Source organism: Nomascus leucogenys, chromosome 16 (genome assembly GCF_006542625.1).
Source record: "Nomascus leucogenys isolate Asia chromosome 16, Asia_NLE_v1, whole genome shotgun sequence".
NCBI classification, from domain to species: Eukaryota; Metazoa; Chordata; class Mammalia; order Primates; family Hylobatidae; genus Nomascus; species Nomascus leucogenys.
The window spans coordinates 54,790,499-54,811,592 of record NC_044396.1 but is presented as its reverse complement, the minus strand read 5'-3'; the positions used below and the strand labels follow the sequence as shown (position 1 = coordinate 54,811,592).

Here is a 21,094-nt window from a genome sequence, read left to right as displayed (position 1 = left end):
CTGTTTGTGGGAGACCCAGCGTGGACTGTGTACAACCGGCCAGGTGACCTTTTTGATGCCTGGGGACAATACAGGAAATTTCTGGCACAAACAGCATAGCAGTGTTCCCTGGGAATTAACATATGCCCTGTAAAAGTCGTAAACGTGATAACTGAGCAGAAAATCAATCATTGTCTCTTTGCTTTTATATGACAGACTTGAGGCTAGGTTATCTTCCCTTTGCAAGATTATTTTACCAGAATATTTTCTAACAAAAGGAGCTATAAAACTGATTTTTACAATGGAAGCAACTTGGAAATATAAACATGTTACTTTCATTCTCTCTAACTCAGTCAAGACTAGTGGTTCAGTAGCCCTATGTGAGTCCATGCATTCATGTCAAACCAGAATGAAAGTTTCATCTCCCAATGGGCAGTTAGATGCTCATTCTAGAGATGACGTGATGCTTACTTTATAAGAAGGTGCGCCGGGTGCGGTGGCTCATGCCTGTAATCCCAGCACTTTGGAAAGCCAAAGCAGGTGGATCACCTGAGGTCAGGAGTTCAAGACCAGCCTGGCCAACATGGTGAAGCCCCGTCTCTACTAAAAATACAAAAATGAGCAGGGCATGGTGGCAGGCGCCTGTAATCCCAGCTACTTGGGAAGCTGAGGCAGGAGAATCGCTTAAACCTGGGAGGCGGAGGTTGCAGTGAGCCAAGAACTCACCATTACACTCCAGCCTGGGTGACAAGAGTGAGACTTCATCTCAACAAATAAAAAAAAGAAGGTGCAACAGTAGATAACTAACCACATAGAAGACACCTCTTTCTCCCAAAATTATACTCTGGGATGGGGAGGGGTATGGGGGAACAGCTCCTATGTTAGGGGCACACTCTGAATTGCTTATGCCACTTCCTTGTTCAAAATAAAGTAATTGACTTAATTTTGTGTTGTTTCTTTACCTGTGAGACATTGCTCAGGCTGGAAAACCTTACGAAAAATGAAGGATATTTAATTTCACTTATCAAACTATGGGTTTAGACTCTTTATAACTTATATAACTATTGTTATGACAGTAGTAACATATGATGAAGGCTAGAAATGATGCTGGAAAACTCAGTCATTCAACAAACATCGTAGTCTCTAGAATCTCTTGAGACAGTGGTGGCTTTAACATACAGTATCTGGAAATGAAGCTCCACTTATGAGCTGGTAAGATTTACGATGGTTATACCAAAAAATATTTCTTTCCCTCCAAAAATACAAATTAAAAAAGTCTTCCTTATTAGTGATTTGACACAATTTTACATAAATCAAACCCCCTGATAACAAACAATGCCAAACTCTGCCAAGAGCGTGCTCCACAGGACAAACTGGAAGGTGGATACCTTTGGGAAGGGCTGACCACAGAAAAAAATTACAGAGTTACAGCATTTTAAAATCGGAAGGATAGTGAGATTATAATAACACATGCTGGAAATCCACATGGTTTCATGAGTTCAGTAACCTTGAGTAACTTTTTCCCTGGGGAAATGGTGGAAGCCGTATTGCCTCGCCAAGTGTCATAGATAGATCCCAAAGAATCTGAGCGCACAAACATCAGCTGCTCCGATTTCCACAAACCTTTTCCCAGTGGACCCATAGTAAAGCAAAAAACTGTATCTATGCAAAACACCTAAAGGAATGCTATGTTCGTGGTCTGAATTTTCTTTTACTTATAATAATCCTCAAAAAGGCCAGGCACTGTGGCTCACGCCCGTAATCCCAGAACTTTGGGAGGCTGAGGCGGGTGGATCACTTGAAGCCAGGAGTTGGAGACTAGCCTGGCCAACATGGTGAAACCCCGCCTCTGCTAATAATACAAAAATTAGCAGGTATGGTGACATGCACCTGTAAGCTGTAATCCCAGCTACTCAGGAGGCTGAGGCGGGAGAATTGCTTGAACCTGGGAGGCGGAGGTTGCAGTAAGCTGAGATCACACCATTAGATTCCAGCCTGGGCAAACAGAGCCAGACTCTATCTCAAAAAAAAAAAAAAAAAAGTCTTTAACACCGAGAGCTTGCTTTATTTAGGCCAGAATTGAGTATTTTAGTCCATGGCTCTGACAGCAATGTCCTGGTAGGAAAACTTTCCAACACCAACTGTGATCCATGTGAACAAATGTCCTTAATGTCATTGCTGCATTTGGAAGGACGGGAGCTAGCTCCACTCTCTAGGAGTCCTGTAGAAAGGAAACGAGAAGCATACTGGATTGCAGGCTTTCTTGCTACTGGTGTCCGGTGTCATGGCAGGGGTCACCAGTGGCCTGGAGGGAGTCCAGCTGGCAGATGGTTGGATAGCCTGCAGGGTTCCCCTGGGCTTATCTCCTCCTTGGCTGCAAGCCCCTAGCTCTAGCTCCTGCCCAGGCTTGCATCAGGAACCGTGGGGCGGTGTCCGAGCTGCTGGATTCCACCTACAAGCAGAGGCTGTATGCCACTGGTAACATCCAGCCAGTCAGCAACGAGCTTCTGGGCAATTCTTTCAAAAGACTAGATTGACACCTGGAGCCAGACTTTATCAGACTTACCAAAGTTTGACCCTAATAAACAGTTCAGTTTTCCAGAGTTTTCTGGCTGCACGTAGTTGAAAGCAGGACTCTGCCAAGTTCTGAGTCCAGCTCTGAGCTGTTTATCTTCCACCACCTGCTGCAGAACACGAGGTGAGTAAGTGGCCAAGGCTCATGGCCAGGTGTGCATGGGGCTGCCTGACACCGCCAGGGGCAGCTGACCTCCCACATGGCCACCAGCTATGCCCTGGACCTTTAGCTCCTGACAGTTTCCATGATGGCTCCCCTGACAGGCTGTGGCTTTGGGTGGTATTAGGGGACTGTGTTTTCTTGTACCTATTGCTACTAGGAAAACACTACAAATTTTGTGCCTGTATAACACTGTTCTTCAGAATTTCTGGGGGTAAAAGTGCAGTCACAATAATAAAAAACAACTTGCAATACCAATAGTTACCTGAACCCTAGTCAACAAAAATTTACTAAGGCCTTATAAATGCAAGACACTCTCCCAGGAAGTGTGATGTCAGGGAAGAAAATACATGGTCTTTGCATTTAGGGAAGGACCATGCAGTGGGGAAGGCAAGACTGGAAACATTTCCTGTGTCTCCTCTGTGAAGTCTGATCGTCGCCCTCAAGCCAATCCAAAGCATATAGGTTAAACCACATTTTGGGGTGAACCATACAAAATTGCTGTTTTTCCAGTTAAAAAGATAGCATGTCAGCAACTTACTTTGGTTCAACCTAATAATCAGGCCTCCCAGAGCACTCTGCCTATCCTCTGTTAGGGCCCTGTTTCAACCTGTCTTGTGAATAATTGGGTGCTGACATGAACTTTTCCTCCATTTGATTGCCAAGCTTCCTAAGAGCAGGAACCTTAGTTTTGTGCATCTCCAGCTAAGTACTACACTTTACACGGAACAGAGGAATGAACAAATGAAAAAAACAACACAGGCCGGCATGGTGGCTCATGTCGGTAATCTCAGCATATTGGGAGGCCCAGGTGGGTGGATCACTTGAGGCCAGGAGTTCCAGACCAGCCTAGGCAACATGATGAGACCCAATCTCTACAAAAAATTTTAAAAATTGGCCGGGCACAGTGGCGCTTGCCTGAAGTCCCAGCTACTCAGACAGGCTGAGGTGGGAAGATTGCTTGAACCAGGGATGTCAAGGCTGCAGTGAGCCCCGTGATCATGCCACTGCACTCCAGCTTGGGTGACAGAGCGAGACCTTGTCTCAAAAAAAAAAAAAAAAAAAAAAAAAGGCCACGTGCGGTGGCTGAAGCCTGTAATCCCAGCATTTTCAGAAGCTGAGGCAGGCGGATTGCTTGAGTCCAGGAGTTTGAGACCAGCCTGGGTAACATGACAAAAACCTGTCTCTACAAAAAATACAGAAATTAGCCAGGTGTGGTGGTGCATGCCTGTGTAGTCCCAGCTACTCGGGAGGCTGAAGACAGGAGGATCATATGAGCCTGGGGAGGTGGAGGTTGTGGTGAGCTGTGATCACAACATTGCACACCAGCCTGGGTGATAGAGTAAGATCCTGTCTCAAAAAAAAAAAAAAAAACCCCACCCAATATAGATACACATTATTTATATATACATATTTATACGGTGTGTGTGTGTGTGTGTCTGTGTGTGGTTACAGGCAGTGTACTGGGTGCTGGGGACAAAAGGCTGAATCAACCTTGGGTCTTCCCAGGTTGATATGCGTCCTTACTGAGACACAAAGAGATAATTTCATACCATCAAGCAGGGCTTCTCAACAGTAGCACTAATGACATTTTGGATCAGACAGTTTGTTGTGGGGGTGGCTGTGCTGTGCACTATAGGATGTTTAGTAGCATCCCTGGCCTCTACCCACTAGATGCCAGTGGTACACATTCCATCCCCACCCCCAGTCATGACAATCAAAATTGTCTCCAGACACTGCCAAATGTCCTCAGTGAAACAAAGTCACCCACCCCCAGTTGAGATCCACTGCCATAGACGTGCTAAGGTGGCACGATGCTTTTTAATCCAGTGAGGTGGTTCAGAGAAACTTCCTGGAAAGGATGACACCTGGGGAAGGTCTTGAAGGATGAGTAAGACTTAGCAAGGAGAAGCAAGGCAGAGGCCACTGCACAAGCAAAGTACCATGGCTTACCTGAACCCCATGCTGACTCAGCACAGGAGGGACCACACATAAGTGAAAGGCAGTGAATTCAAGCCAAAAGATGAGCGCACATGCTCCCTTATAAAAAGCACATCTTGGTTTCTGGTATAACCTTCTTTCCATGAATTCTTCCACCTTTCAGCAATGCTTGGCCCGAACATAGAACCTTTGTGAATTAAGTGAAATCACTTAGAACTGTTTTAGTGGCAGAGCAAAAGCTGTACTAGCACTAATAATAGCTTTCTTTGGGAAGGTACTTCACAGGGGTTTTTTCTGTCTACTTGTTTGTTTGTTCATTAGTTTTTAAAAAATGCTTTCATTAGATGTTGAATACATACAAAAAACATCAACATACAAACACAGAGAGGAACGAGAAAGCATGTAGCATGTAGCCCCCGTCAGCCTCACACATATAATATCTCCTCCACCTGTGAGGTCCCCTGTGTGCACCTTCCTGACCTCACTTCCCTCTCCACTCCCAGGGGAGCAAGATGTTTGTGTTCACATTTGTTCATTCAACAAACCTTTTACTGAACACCCCACTGTACTATGGGCCAGGCTGTGTGCTACAAAGTAGCAAACAAAACAAAAACTTTCCCCTTTCTTACATAAAGCACTTTCACATTAGCCTTTTCAGTGTTATATGATATTATCAATATCCCAACGAGATACATACATACAGGCAACTAATAACCACTGCCTCAACTTCCTTCAACAGGTGAGGAAGTGGAGGCTCCCAAATGTTGACTTGTCACAGGTAACATGGTTTGTAAGTGGCAGAACTGGGGCGAGAAGCCAAGTGGTTGCCTCCTGTCCCCTCCTTCCATTGTACCACAGCGCTGGCCTCTCCTCTCCTCACCTGACACTCCAGGGGTTCAAGTCATTGCTACCGGATGCCAAACTCTGCAAGTAAAGCAGGGCAACTGCAGTGCAGGGAGACGGGTGGGATTTGGAGACTCCTACCAGACCTGCATGTGGGCTGTGGAGTGGGGAGAGGAGGTTTCTCTGCAGTAAAGGAGTCCCTACTGGGGGCAGTCTTGTCCCCAGACATTTGGGTCCATACCAAACTCCCCTTTTAAAGTGGCGTTGACTGGGTGCAATGCCTTGTGCCTGTAATCCCAGTGCTTTGGGAGGCAGGGCCAAGAGGATCGCTTCAGACCAGGAGTTTGAGACCAGCCTGGGCAATATAGCAAGACCTCATCTCTACAAAAAAAAAAAATGAAATTAGGTGCACATCCTATAGTCCTAGCTACTCAGGAGGCTGAAGCGGAGGATCACTTGAGCCCAAGAGTTCAAGGCTACAGTGAGTTATGATCGTGCCATTGCACACTACCTTGGGCAACAGAGCAAGAGCCTGTCTCTAAAAACAAATAAATAAATAAATAAAAGTGGCATCACAGCATACAAACAAAGCCATCTTTTTGCCTTTTCCATTTGACTGGGAGAAAAATGTTTTTCTCCCAGTCAAGTGGTTGGTTTATTTGTTGCTTGAGTTGGATAAACTTGGTATCATTTATTTACAACTCAATTTCTACTTCACTTGTTGATATTTTGGTTTGGTATTCATGCCTCCCCATAAACAAAAATAGTGATGCCTCAGATGGCAGGGATGACGGTGAGACAGATCTCAGAGGCTGTCCAAGGGTGAAGAATGGCTTCCATTTATAGCTGCCACTCTGATCACTGGTAGCAGCTGCCTAGGTGTTGTCTTGAGAAGGCTCAAGGGTCATAATAGATTAGGGAGTGTGGGCTCTGGAGAATGGAGCAGGGGGCTCTTGTGCCACATGATTAGCAACCTGACGTAGGCTATGATCAGCCAAGATTGGCCAGGCACCACAGGAGGCCTCACACCAGTCAGGTCTCTGGTGGCCAGTAGCTGGCCCTTCTATAGCTCCATCTCCTGGTATGTGGGCCTCACACTCTAAAGGGGGCACAGATCTGGTCCCTGGTTCCAGGCCCTTTCAAATGAGGATAAAGCCTGATAGGAAAGTCTCAGCCTCAAAGCAGATGTGACCTCCACATGGCCCATCACTCATTCCGCAAATGTTTACTGTATGCTTCTCTGTGCAGGTGCTGTGCTGGACACTGGGAAGACAAGTGACCGGATGAGAGACACTGTCCTAAGAGTACTTTCCATCTAGTGCATGACACAGACATCCAGTGAATAGTAGCAGCACAATATCATGAAGGCTATGGTAGGGACAATCCAGGATCCTACCAGAGCTTGTTCACATGGGTGGTCAGAAAAGAATGGCTACCCATGGCATTGGGGCAGAGAAAAAATTGTACAAGAAGCCAAAGAATGCCTATCCTTTCATGAAGCTTTTTGATGGGGTCATTCTGTGACCTGTCTATGCTTAATGATTCTAGGAATGGACTCAGTTACAGGCTGGACTCAGGGCTTCTTTGCAATAAGTGACAGGCTACCACATACATACCACATATGCACGTTGTGGTCTGAACAAGGACACTGGCATAAAGAAAAAGTCAGGAGGAAAAGGAAAGGGTGACTTTTACTGCTTATGCCCAAGGTACTGTATTTGCCAGTAGAGAACTTGGGGAAATCATATATTTCAATTACCCTATAATCATGGAAGGTAAGACCGACGGGTGAGCTTTTAGCTGTCTTCACGGTGTTTACACATCTTTACATCCCATGGACATCCCTTTGGATCTAAATGGAAGTCCTACTTCCCAGGTCTTGATTTATTTCAGACATGGGAAGTACTTCTTAACTGAACAGTCAGGGTTAAGTCAGGGAAGGGAACCCCTTGGAGTTATGGGATAAAGGACACACTTATTATAGGAATTGGACATTACACAACTTTGGGAGGAACTGGAGAGGCAAAGGCCCCGGAGGAATGGGAGGATCAGAGAAGGAGCCGCCAAGCAGTCCCTTCGATAAGCTAAGCACATCCTGCTGCTGTGGAAGGGCTGAAAAGAGAACCCTGTGGTCCCTCCTCCGTGGAAATGCCATCTGAGGGAGGGGCTGGGGCTGCTGTCGGTCCTGGAGTCAGCAGTCAGGAAGAAGACTGGATGTGGAGTGCAGGACAGCAAGAAAGCAAGCTGGAACCCACTGGCCTCTCTGTGTCTGTCACCATATCTAACCCTGCTGACTTTCCGAGAGTAATGGCCACCGCTTCACATTTTCCAAACCTGGTACAAGTTCTTCTTCTGGCCAAATTTAACTCAGAACTGTACAGGGAAAGGGATCTTGAAAAGATAGTTCCATCTTAGCCAAGTGGACAGAGCACAAACCATCATATTTGAAGAAAAGGCTGAGGGTAGAGAGAGAATACTCTGCCTTAATTAAGAAACAAATACTTGGCCGGGTGCGATGGCTCATGCCTGTAATCCCAGCGCTTTGGGAGGCTGAGGCCGGCGGATTGGGCTCACAAGTTTGAAACCAGCCTGGGCAACATGGCGAAACCCCGTCTCTACAAAAAATACAAAAATTAGCCGGGTGTGGTGGCATGTGCCTGTAGTATCACCTACTCTGGAGGCTGAAGTAGGAGGATGGCTGGAGCCTAGGAGACAGAAGTTGCAGTGAGCTGAGATCGTGCCACTGTACCCCAGCCTGGGCAACAGAGCCAGATCTTGACTCAAGAAAAAAAAAAAAGAAAGAAAAAAAAAACACTGCAGAACTTCCTAGTTCAAAGAACCAGAGGTAAACTTGTGGTGTGTGTGTGTGTGTGTGTGTGTGCGTGTGTGTGTGTGTGTGTGAAGTGCTTGGGGAGTTTTGTTGAAAGGATAAATTTCCAGGCCTCATCTTTTAAGAGTCCGGGGTGGGGCATCTGTTTTAACAAGCTTAATAGGTCATACTGATACACACAAAAGCTTGAAAGCCACTGTCCTCAACCTTACAAGCAAATAATAGGTTATTAATTAATTCAACTTGAATGACCTCCTGTTGGAAGCCCTATATCAATAATTTGCCATTTAGGGACACTTGGATGGTTACCCAGATGCCAACAGTGTCCCAAATTGCCTCCTGAGCTGGACTTTATGTCCTCCATCTCCCTGCCTGAATACTTTTAAGAACAAGCTAAAATGCAGATTCGAGACTCACACCTGAACTCTTCTATGAGGGAGCTGGGTGTGGTTGGACAGCAAGAGGAATCTCATGGTGATACCGCCAAGGGGCTAATGGATTGGGAAAGCCAAAGGTGTGCTCCACCCTGCAAACTGGGTTTACTGGTAACTCACACAAGTGATTTCTCTCATCCAGATAATTACCATTAAACAATATGTGTCTGTCACCCCAAAGTGTGTGGGCATTGATGCAGTGTACCATGGAAGCATGTAAAAATGATAGCTACCTGTCTTAGAAGTCGGAGGTGAACTTACAGACCTCCCCACGTGCCTTGTTTGCCCTGCCACACTCATACCTACCCCCCAGCCAGCCATAAACCCACCTGCCCCTACCCTGCACCAGAGAAACTTCTGACACAGCTGCCAAAGCAGCTGACAGTGTCAGCCTCTAGCTCCTTGGGCAGGCAGTGTGGACAACTCAAGAACAGTCAAAGAGCCAGCATGGTGGCTCATGTCTGTAATCCCAACACTTTAGGAGGCCGAGGCAGGTGGACCACCTGAGGTCAGGAGTGCCAGACCAGTGTGGCCGACATGATGAAACGTCGTCTCTGCTAAAAATACAAAATATTAGCAAGGGGTGGTGGCACGTGCCTATAGTCCCAGCTACTTGGAAGGCTGAGAATTGGTTGAACCTGGGAGCCAGAGGTTGCAGTGAGCCGAGATCATGCCACTACACTCCAGCCTAGGTGACAGAGTGAGACACTATCTCAAAAAGAAAAAAGGAAAAAAAGAAGAAGAGTCAGAGGAAGATGGGGCAGGGCCCAGAGTGGCCCAGCTAAAGTGCAAGGGTGAGCTGATCACGATCTTTCTGCAGAGCATACAGGGCAGAGTCCAGGCCAGCATGTACACCTCTAGACTGCCTTCTTCCCTTGCCTTCCTTTTCTGTCTCTGTAAACAGAATCCAAAGGCACTGATGCATATTAAATGCCCCTGTTCCCCCGTCTTCTCCGTGTTCTTCTTCTAGTATTGTTCAGCATTAATCCTACTGACTGAACAAACCAGTGAGCCAGGGGTCCTCAACTGTGCCTCAGCCACTCAGGGAACTTGTCAGTGATGCATATTCCTCAGTGTCACCTTCAAAGAACCTGACTCAATAGGTGGGACTTGGAAAACTGAATTTTATCTTCTTCTTATTTTTTTATTTTTTATTTTTGAGACAGAGTTTCACTCTTGTTGCCTAGCCTGGAGTGCAATGGCACGATCTTGACTCACTGCAACCTCCATCTCCTGGGTTCAAGCACTTCTCCTGCCTCAGCCTCCCGAGTAGCTGGTATTACAGGTGCATGCCATCATGCCTGGCTAGTTTGTTTTTTTTTTTTTTTGTATGTTTAGTAAAGACGGGTTTTCACCATGTTAGCCAGGCTAGTCTCAAACTCCTAATGTCAAGTGATCCACCGGCCTCGGCCTCCCAAAGTGCTGGGATTACAGGCGTGAGCCACCATGCCTGGCCTGGAAAATTGAATTTTAAACTAGTGCTACCAAGGATTCCCAGGCAGATGATCAGGGACAACATTCTAGAAAACACCGTATGAGGCAGGAGGTGGTGCAGGAAGAGGAGGAAGAGACAGACCAGAATAAGGCCTCACAATCTGGTCGAAAAGGCAGATCACACACAAATTAAAAATATTTAGGACAGGCAACATGCATATCCCTGCAAAGAGCCAGGGCACCTAGGGCACAACATTTAAGGAGGTCCTCAGGCTCAGGTGCACTTGCATGATCCTAGAGTAAGCGTCTCCTTAAATTGTGCACCCTAAGCACCTTGCTTGCTTCACTCTCATCATTGTCCTGGTACCAACAATTATGCCTGGCACATCGTAGGCACTCTAAATATTTGATGAATGAATAAATGCATTTATTTAACAAACATTCACTGAGTGCAAACTATTATACTAGGTATAGGTGACTGGGTGTAGGGGTGAGTCCAGGAGAAAATGACAGTCTAGAAATGAATTGGACACAGACTCCACTTTGAAAGGAGAAGTTTATGGGCCAGGTGCAGTAGCTCAGGCCTGTAATCCCAATACTTTGGGAGGCTAAGGCAGGAGGATCACTTGAGCCCAGAAAGTCAAGGCTGCAGTGAGCTATGATTGCACAACTGCACTCTAGCCTGGGCAACAGAGTGAAACCCTGTCTCAAAAAAAATTTTTTTTAATAAAAATGTTTATGAATTCATAAGGTCTGAAGACCAGGAAAAAAAAAAAGATGCAAGGTGGTGAAGGTGGTGGAAAGGAAGGTGCTGGAGTGGAAGCGAAGGGGTTTTGTATATCTCTGCTAGACTACATGCTCCATGAGAGCAGTAGCCCTGCCTCTTCTGGTATATCCTTGTTCCTGAAACAGCACAGGTACAAGATGGGTATTTCATGTACATTGCTCAAGTGACTAAATGGCCAGAGCCAGACTTAAAGTTCCAGAGATATACACTAGTGTGTTTTGCAGCCTTATAATTGAGTCTAAGTCCAGGAAAGCAGGTGCCTGGAATTAGGTAAGGTTTTTTCTTTTTTTTTTTTTTTTTTTGAGACAGAGTCTCGCTCTGTCACCTGGTTGCAGTGCAGTGGTGCTATCTCGGCTCACTGCAAGCTCCGCCTCCCAGGTTCATGCCATTCTCCTGCCTCAGCCTCCCAAGTAGCTGGGATTACAGGCACTCGCCACCACGCCTGGCTAATTTTTGTATTTTTAGTAGAGACGGGGTTTCACCGCATTACCCAGGATGGTCTCGATCTCCTGACCTCGTGATCCACCCGCCTCGGCCTCCCAAAGTGCTGGGATTACAGGTGTGAGCCACCGTGCCTGGCCTAGGTGAGGTTAATTACAAAGGCCCCACTAATGATCTAACCCAGTGGTTCCTGCACTTGGTTGATTATCAAAACCACTTGAGGAGGGCTTGGAAAATCCTGACTCCCAGGCCCTACACCAGAGGTATGAAGTTAGGGAGAGGACTCAGGAATCTGTATTTGGATTTCCTAATGAGCAGCTTATGATCACCCAGGCTTGGGAACTGTTACTGTAACCAGGAGTAAGGACTCCAGGTTTTAGAGAGCACTTGGTGGGCTCAGCCTGGCAGAGTGGCCGTGGTCCCCAGGCACATACCACACCAGGATGGGGAAGCAATGAGCAGCCTGCCTGGGCTCCTGTCCACACACCAGCAATGTGACTTGTTTTTAGACTTCTCTCTGTGAATCTCTGTTCCTTCCTCTGTGGAGGAGGGCTCGTAGGCAGCTTGTGGTGAGGCCAAGGGAGATAACTTCACAGAGATGTAGCCCAGCGCCCAGTGCAGTCGTGTTTGGTCCTTATCACACTCATCGTTCTAGCAACACATCCAGCTTCTCAATTTCCTTTTCTGGACTCTACCGAAGTCAGACCTGGCATCAAAGGATTGGATGGCACGGCGGAAGCTTTACACATGCTCAGGAGACTTTGGGGGAGTGGTAAAGCCCAGAGAGGAAGCTTCCATCAGGGACCAAACAGTTGGGTTGAAACCCTGATTTTAGGGTTTAGTGCCAATCTTACTGCTATTTTCTCTCAAAGACAGCCATGCCTCCTGCCCTCTCTTCTCTTCTCTAGATCTTTCCCGAATCCTCTTCCAGCACCCTCACTCTTCCTGCCCTTACCCCTAGCTGGGGTGCCAGCTGGGGCATCAGATGGACAGGCATGTGCCTGTGGGGAGGACTGATACTGTAGGCCACAGAGGAGCCCTCAGCAGGTCTCGAGTCCCCTCACGAGGACAGGAGAGTGCTATCCTTCACGTTGCTCCTTTAGGCCAATTCTCTCCCCAGGTAAATGATGAGGAGACAGCTGAACAAAGAAAAGCCCCTGAACTCCCAAACCCAGAAACATTCTTCAGCACAGGAAAGGAGAAAGCAGGCCAGGAGCAGTGGCTCACGCCTGTAATCCCAGCACTTTTGGAAGCCGAGGTGGGCGGATCACTTGAAGTCAGGAGTTCGAGATCAGCCTGGCCAACATGGCGAAACCCTGTCTCTAGCAAGAATACAAAAATTAGCTGGGTGTGGCAGTGGGTACCTATAGTCCCAGCTACTCAGGAGGCTGAGGCAGGAGAATCTCTTGAACTCCAGGGGCATAGGTTGCAGTGAACCGAGATCACACCACTGCACTCCAGCCTGGGTGACAGAGCAAGACTCCGTCTCAAAAAACATAAGAAAAGGAGGAAACTAAAAATGGCCTCCTCCCTTCTGTACACAGTCCACCTGCCTTCCTCATCTGAGCCCAGCGAAATAGAACTGCGAGGCTGCTTCTTCTCCTGCACCAAGCTTGTCATCCTTCTGAAAGGGAGGAGTCAGCCAGATGGTGGCCACTGAGACTCCAGGGCCATCTCTGAGAGAACCTCTGCTTCAGAAAGAGGTCAGCTGTCAAAACAAACTGATGCAGAGGCACTTCCCCAGGGGAATCTCAAACTGTAGGCAGCCACGCCCGGGAAGTGGGTTATTAACTTCGTGACCCTTTATCACATTCTCCTTAATAGCTTTAGGCACCTTCTACGTGGTGTGTGGGGGAAAAACCCACCCTTTGTTTTGGAGATGACGCAAACATTTTACAAGTAATTTATTGGCCTGTGTTTAACCTTTATTCAATGGGTCCTAATTTATTTCACTAATTGACTGCTCAATTCCAGTAAAATCTCTGGTTCTAGGTTTACAGCCTGCTGAACAAGTGATTCAGAGGTGTATACCCACAGCACGGAGCATCTTGCCGCAGTTCAGGTGACAGTGCCTTCTGCTCCATGAAGAATATCCCCACGGAAAAGGAATTCTAGGCCAGACACAGTGGCTCATGCCGGTAATCCCAATGCTTTGGGAGGCAGGGATGGGAGGATCTCTTGAGGCCAGGAGTTCGAAACCAGCCTGGGCCACATAATGAGATCTCTTCTTTACAAAAGTAAAAAAATTAACCAGGTGTGATGGTGTGCACTTGCAGTCCTAGCTACTCAGGAGGATCTCTTAAGCCCAAGAGTTTGAGGTTGCTGTGAGCCGTGTTTGAGCCACTAGGCTCCATCCTGGGCAACAGAGTGAGCCCTTGTCTATAAAAAGAAAGAAGAAAGAAAAGGAATTCTATTTGTTTGGGGTAGTAATTCCCCAATAGCAGAACTGGGATTGGTGGGGTGGGTGGAAAAAATCTTGGCACAAGGAAAAACTTTTGAACAATTATACTTGTTTAAAAAGAAAAAGAAAACAAGGTGCCTAGAGAGGTGGTGGGCATCTGAGCACTGGGGTGTAGGAGCAGGACTGAGGGACTGTGCTGGGAGGGGTCTGAGCTGCTGCCGGAGGAGTCCAACCCAGCTCAGGGTTCTGAGATGAATGCTCAGGCCAGAAAGCTATATATACAGAGCTCTCTTCCTGTCCAGGGCCAAGGAAATGCTTTTTCAGGCTGGACTAAGGAGGGAGGCTTTCTACAGGTGAAGACCAGTTGCAGAACGCTTCCAGTTATTTCAAGAGGCATTAGCAACATAGAGCATCCGTGTGAACTTATTTGCAACCTGGAGATAGCATTATTCATATTGGTCAGAGAGCTGCTGTAAATACGGTAATGGGCTTGGAGCAGAGCCTTAGCTCAATAAGTGTTAGAGATTATTATGATTACCATATAGAAAAACTAGTAGTCACTTCCTTGCTGAAGACACACTGATTAAAACAGTTAACGTGCCCACTTCTTCAGGTACAGGAAATAGTAACATTGTCTGAAATGCCACATTTAAGTACAAGGTACAATAATCTGGGTCAACTAGTATATACTTTACAGTGCACATTTACCTCTTTTGTGTATATATGGGGTCAATATGCAATAAGTGTATGTCTATTTATCATTACTTAGGTGTTCATTATCCAATTCCTTGAAGTTAGGAAGTTCAGTAGTGAAAATATTCACTAATACATATATTAGTGAATATATGTGAATATATTATTCACAATACATATATTAGTGAATATATTAGTCACTTATAAAACTGATCCCTATTAAAAAACATCACTTCAGCTAACACTATACTCCACTGATTAGGTTAAAACATCACTTCAGTTAACACTACTGCCCCACTGATTAGGTCTCTGTGGGTCAGTCTCTTGCCATTGTAAAAATTCGGCAAATGTAACGTAAATATTATGCAAATTGCCTTCAGAGTGAAGCTGCAAAACTTGCCAAAGATACAGGATTTAATGAAGGTGACAAAAGTAATATTGGCAAATTGCTTGAACTTCAGACAAAGACATTGACAAATAAAGATTTGGCATGTTTAGACCAGTTCACAACCGAAGAGCAGAGTGCTGAGAAAGACGGTGCCACATAGGCCCTTCAAAATAAAATAATTTAAATATCAAAGGATAAAAAGAAGCTTTTAGGAAAACTAATAAACTCTTTGTTTTTTTTTTTTTTTCTTTTCTTTGGGACAGGGTCTTGCTCTGTTGCCCAGGCTGGAGTGCAGTGGCGTGATCTCGGCTCACTGCAACCTCCGCCTCCTGGGCTCAAGCGATCCTCTGACCTCAGCCTCCCAAGTAGCTGGGATCACAGGCACGCGCCACCATGCCCAGCTAATTGTTGTACTTTTTTGTACAGATAGGGTTTTGCCATGTTGCCCACGCTGATAAACTCTTATTTTGCAAAACAAACAGAACCAAAAAACTCCACCTCTTCTATGATAGGGTTTAAAAGTCCAAGTGAAAGATGTTATCATATAAAAGTTTGTTAGGAAATGAATATTGAGAAAAGTAACTAACATATAATTCATTTTGTAACAATTAATGCATAGTTGCAATTATAATCTAGATTTGTTAAACTAAGAAAATATATTTTAATATCTTTTAATTTCACTTCTCAGTAGGAAGTTCCAATCAAACATTTTTCACACTGATCACAAAATCATGATTCTCTTTTTAAGTGGATTCATATTAAATGTCCTTGCCTGATAGCAATTATCGTCAGATGTGGGAAGACAGAGTGTGCACAAGCACCAGCGATCGTTCTGACAGTTGCCTAATTCTTTAGCTAACTAGCAGGAAGAAACAGAAACAAACAGAGAGCCACCATCCTTTCCTTAATGTCTTGCCTGAATCTGGAGCAATGGTTCTCGACCTTGGCTGTACGTTGGAATCACTTTGGAGCACTCTAAAAATTACACACGTCTGAGTCTCACCCCCAGAGATACCCACTTCATTGGTCTTGGATGTGGCTGATGTGGGGATTTTTTTTGAGATGGAGTCTCACTCTGTCACCAAGGCTGGAGTACAGTGGTGCGATGTTGGCTCACTGCAACCTCCACCTTCCAGGTTCAAGGGGCTCTCCTGCCTTGTCCCCCTGAGTAGCTAGGATTACAGGTGTGCGCCACCACACCCAGCTAATTTTTGTATTTGTAGTACAGACAAGGTTTGGCCATGTTGGCCAGGCTAGCCTCGAACTCCTGACCCCAAGTGATCCACCTGCTTCAGCCTCCCAAAGTGCTAGGATTATGGGTGTGAGCCACTGTGCCTGGCCTGAAGTGGTGATTTTTAAGACCTCCTCAAGTGATTCTAACATGCAGCCAAGGTTGAGATACACTAATCTTTCCTAATTTTTGCTCTTGCAAAAGGACCTATATCACATTCCACTACAGCCCTTTTCCTCACCCTTCCACTTTTTCCTCCCAGTTAATCCTATTCATTTTCTAGTGTTGCTATATCTCAAGAATTGTTAAAGCCCACTGCCCCAAAAGGTGAAGGGAGTTTTGTGAACTCAGGCCACAGGCAGTGGGCGGAAGAAGGTGGGAGGGCTGGGGACTGGGTGGGGACGGGGTTGGGGTGGGGTGGGAGGGAACCTGGAGACCCAGGAAAGCGGGAGGAGGATCAGCGGGGAGGGAAGGCCAGGACAGAGAAGGGAGTGGAGGAGGGTGGAGGGACTGGGGACCCAGGAGTAGGGAAGAGGAGGGGTGGGCTGGGGACCTGGGATTGAGGGAGGAAGGGAGGAGGGGAGGGTTGGGGACCCAGGAGTGGGGAACAGCGGAGGTAGACAACCTCCAAGCAGCACGTTCCTAGTCCTTCCAGCCTGCTTACAGCTGGACAGACGGCAGCCTTCAAAGCTGAAGGCACCAGGAAACAAACACCGTTCCCGCAGCAGCCGTATACCCAAATTTAAGTTGAAATGTTCTGCATTATGCTTGGAGTTTGGATTCTATCCTGGAGCAGCAGGCAGCAAAAGCCAGCCACCCAGAGTCCCAGCAGACCACAAATGACTTTTGGAACTGAACACCGCTGCTGCTGTGCTGATGGGACCTTAGAGCCAGGCCCTAGATGAACCCGTTTCACCACCTACTTGCTCTTCCCTGGGCTGTGAGGGTCTTTTCATTCCACTTAGTTGGGTGTGAAACAATGTCCTGTCCTTTAAAATGTGCTTTTTCCCACTGCCTTTCACCTTGTCCAAGAAAGGCAGTCATGAAAAAGCACATTTTAAAATTAACACTTCCTATTGAGAAAGTGATCAGTACAAGAAAAGCCAGTTCCAGAGACCCAAGGCCTTGTACTGGGCACTGCGTCCACATTGGTTATGACAGCCTGCGACCTCTACCCACAGGCATGACAGCCTGCTCCTCACCACTCCCAGGCCATACTCCCTCCAGATCTCAAGAGGGTCTGACCACCTCCTGGAGAATGTGCCAATCAGGATGGGTGCACCTGTAGTCCGAGCTAGGCCGGAGATTCCCAGGATGCTGAGTCACGTGCTGTACAGTTTGGCTGGAGGTGGATGTGGCCGCCGCTGCGTGTATCTATCACTCCAATAGTGGAAAAAATGCAGACTTTCCCATAAGCAGCCAACCAGGCACATATCCAACCCTGCTGGTAATGGGCACACCAGATCTGACTGCACAGAAGGCGGGTTTGACTTTTCTGAAAGAGGCAAGGTGCCAGTGATGTATACCCGCTGCTTTCCTACACGGGCACTTACCTACAGTTTCACCCAGTTCTGCTTCCCAACCCAAACTGTGGAAATCCAATAGTCAAACACTTTAATGGCATCCAGACTCTCTTTTTTGTTTCATCCAGTCATTCCTGGAGCACACATACATTGTCTCAGCATCTTGAAGGAAAGGGAAATATGGACACGGTACTTTATGCATCCGGACATCAGAACTAGGGCAACACTCTCCTTGTTATTGCATATTTATTTTGTGGCATATTCTAGGACCATTACACAAGCACTTTGAAACTACAACCAATTAAAGATTTGAATTAGATGTGTAAGTTAGTTAGAAGCCAAATTGTTCCACCATCTGGTTTAGGGGACTGGGGAATCCATTCATTTCTCAAACATTATTAGAGACAGGCTTCTTATGTGATTAGTTCTGGGCAGTGGACGTCGGTAACTAAGGTTCTGATCCTCCATGAACTTACAGTCTAATGGAGAACAGAGATACCTGCATTATAGATGACCATGCTGTGTGGAATGTGCTACAGGGGAGACAAGCACAATGAAGGGACTTCCTAAGGTTCTATGTCAAATCAATGGTGTCACCAAACCCAGGGAAGACAAATCCCTGATCTAACGCATCCTAACTTTTTTTTTTTTTTTTTTCCAGACAGGGTCTCGCTGTGTCACCCAGACTGGAATGTTGTGGGATGATCTTGGCTCACTGCAACTTCTGCCTCCCGGGCTCAAGTAATCCTCCCACTTCAGCCTTCTGGGACTACAGGCGCATGCCACCACACCTGGATAATTTCTGTGGTTTTTGTAGAGATGGAGTTTCACCATGTTTCCCAGGCTGGTCTTGAACTCCTGGACTCAAGCAGTCCCCCTGCCTTGGCCTCCCAAAGTGCTGGGATCACAGGCATGAGCCATCGCACCTGGCCCTAACACATCTTTGTGTGAAGTTGTCCACATTACACTGGGACTCAGCCCTGTCTGCTAGGGACATATTGAAGGTGGATGTAGCAAGAAGCTAAGATGAAAAGAAGTTGACTCTAGCCAAAAAATGTCAAAGAGGAAGAGTTCAAGACCTGTTGTGAGGTAATGGTGAGGAAGATGGCACCCGAGATAGAGAACTAGCTTTGATTTAGGTCACGCAGGGCTGGACTGTGAAGACCCTTACACATTGTGGTAGAAGAGGGTTTGTGGGGTGAGGGGTGATTTTGCTCTAATATTTTTCTACTGCAGGTGAAGAAATTTGAATTAAAAGCTCAGTTTTTAAGTACTTCATCATTAATCCAAACAAAGTTCTTCCCTTATTTTACTTTTTATTTTTCCTTTATACCTCTAAACCCTAATTATATTCCCTTCGCCCCATAGCACCTACTTTAATGTATCTTTAGATATGCATGGATGCCATCTTACAAAAGTTATATTATTTTAGGTGAGATGTCTTTACAAAAATGATAATGTACTATATATCCTTTCCTATTTCCTATGTTTTTCCCTTACCCCTCAGTGTTTTTTGTTTTTTGAAACAGGGTCTCACTCTGTCACCCAGGTTGGAGAGCAGTGATGTGATCTTGGCTCACTACAGCCTCAATCTCCAAGCTCAAGTGATCCTCCCACCTCAGCCTCCCACATATATGGGACTACAGGCATCTGCAACCACACCCAGCTATTTTTTTAGTTTTTTAGTTTTTGTAGAGACAGGGTCTCACTATGTTGCCTAGACTGGTCTCAAAACTCCTGGGCTCATGCAATCCTCCCATCCAAGCCTCTCAAGGTGCTGGAATTACAGGCATGGGCCACTGTTCCCGGCTACCCCTGGATTTTAAAGATCTACAGTGCTGCAGTATACTTCCAGTTGGTTATTTCTTACTGTTACTTAGTATTCAACAGTCTACATCTGCCATATTTTGTTAATCCCTTTCTCTAGTGATAAGCACCTAAGCTGCCTTCAACATCCAGCTACCCCAATCAATTTCATGATGAGCGTTCTTATGAACTTGTGGGAGAACTTCCTCGGAAAAAATATATATTCCAGAGTTTTTCACAGGTCATAGGATATGTGCATGCTTCATCTCAACAAAACCAGATTGCTTGCCCAAGTGGTGGTACTGGTTCTAGTTGACACTCCCTCCAACAGTGCCCAAGAGTTCTATAATATCTTCCACATTCTCAGCTGCACTGACCTTTCTGCTCCTGGTCATTCTTAGACAGAAGCTCAGAGTAAATGTAACCAACAGGAGTTATCAAAGGCTCTTCACCTCATGAGAACCATGAGAAAGGGGATGCTTTTGAAGAATTGTGCAGGAATGATTGATCTTACTTGAAAAACCAGAAGATGAAACATATGTTGTATTCTCTGGGAATTTTGTGAGATATTCGGCATTACAAATGCAAAATATTTTCTGCATATATTTCTTTTTTTGCACAAATATCCCATTCAGTCTTTGCCCCCACCGCCCATGTTTGGCTAGTTTCTACTGACTTGGTTTGAAGCATTCTTTGAGTTGGCTGTGGCCAGTCTTCATCATGACCTGGTGGTGGTAGGCAGCAAAGGGGAGGTGGAGTTGCAAGACCAGAGTGTCCTGCTGAGCAGAAGACTGGCCTCACGAGATAAGCTGGGCCTTCCTCCCTATCTTCAGCTGTCATTCTCCTTGGGTCAGAGGGTAGAATATTAAAATGACAATAATAGGCCCATGCGTGGTGGCTCAAGCCTGTAATCCCAGCACTTTGGGAGGCCGAGGCAGGCGGATCACCTGAGGTCGGGAGTTTGAGATCAGCCTAGCCAACATGGCAAAACCCCGTCTCTACTAAAAATACAAAAATTACCTGGGTGTGACACATGCCTGTAATCCCAGCTACTCGGGAGGCTGCGGCAGGAGAATCACTTGAACCTGGGAGGTGGAGGTTGCCCTGAGCCGAGACCATGCCACTGCACTCCAGCCTGGGCAACAGAGCGAAATTCCATCTAAAACAAAAAAAAAGGCAATAATAAGGCACATTTATAGGGTAGTTTGGACCCTGCTACTCAAAGTATGGTCCTCAGAGTAGCATCTTAGGTATCACCTGGGATGCTGCTTGGTAGAAATGCAGAATGTTGGGGCCCAACCCAGAATCACTGAATCAGAACCTGCTTTGAGCAAGATCCCCAAGGGATTCTATGCACATTACAGTTTGAATAGCACTACTTCAGTCTTTGCCAAACATGTTCACATTGATTATCTCACTTAAACACTTCTCAACACCCCTGATTTCCTTGGGTATAGTTACGTAAATCTTACGTTGCAGTTGAGGAAACTGAAGCTAAGCAGGTTAAAATAACTGGCCCAAGAATATCCAGAAGAGACCCATGAAAACAGATTTTTTAACCCCCAAGGTCATACTTTGTTTATATCCCTTTCACCCCATGCCTCGTTTTTCCTCACTCCAGCTGCCTAC

At 46.2% G+C, this 21,094-nt stretch overlaps 1 long non-coding RNA gene across 1 annotated transcript in view; it reads right to left on the bottom strand.

Annotated features, from left to right (window-relative positions):
• Positions 1 to 1,688: 1,688 nt before the first annotated feature.
• Positions 1,689 to 21,094, bottom strand: part of LOC105739975 — a 30,016-nt gene continuing 10,610 nt past the window's right edge. The window contains exons 3-5 of the long non-coding RNA XR_001115977.2: positions 17,690 to 17,821; positions 4,667 to 4,841; positions 1,689 to 2,660 (exon numbers count right to left, since the gene is read on the bottom strand). This is a non-coding gene — a long non-coding RNA (uncharacterized LOC105739975). The remainder of the gene's footprint in view (positions 2,661 to 4,666; positions 4,842 to 17,689; positions 17,822 to 21,094) is intronic.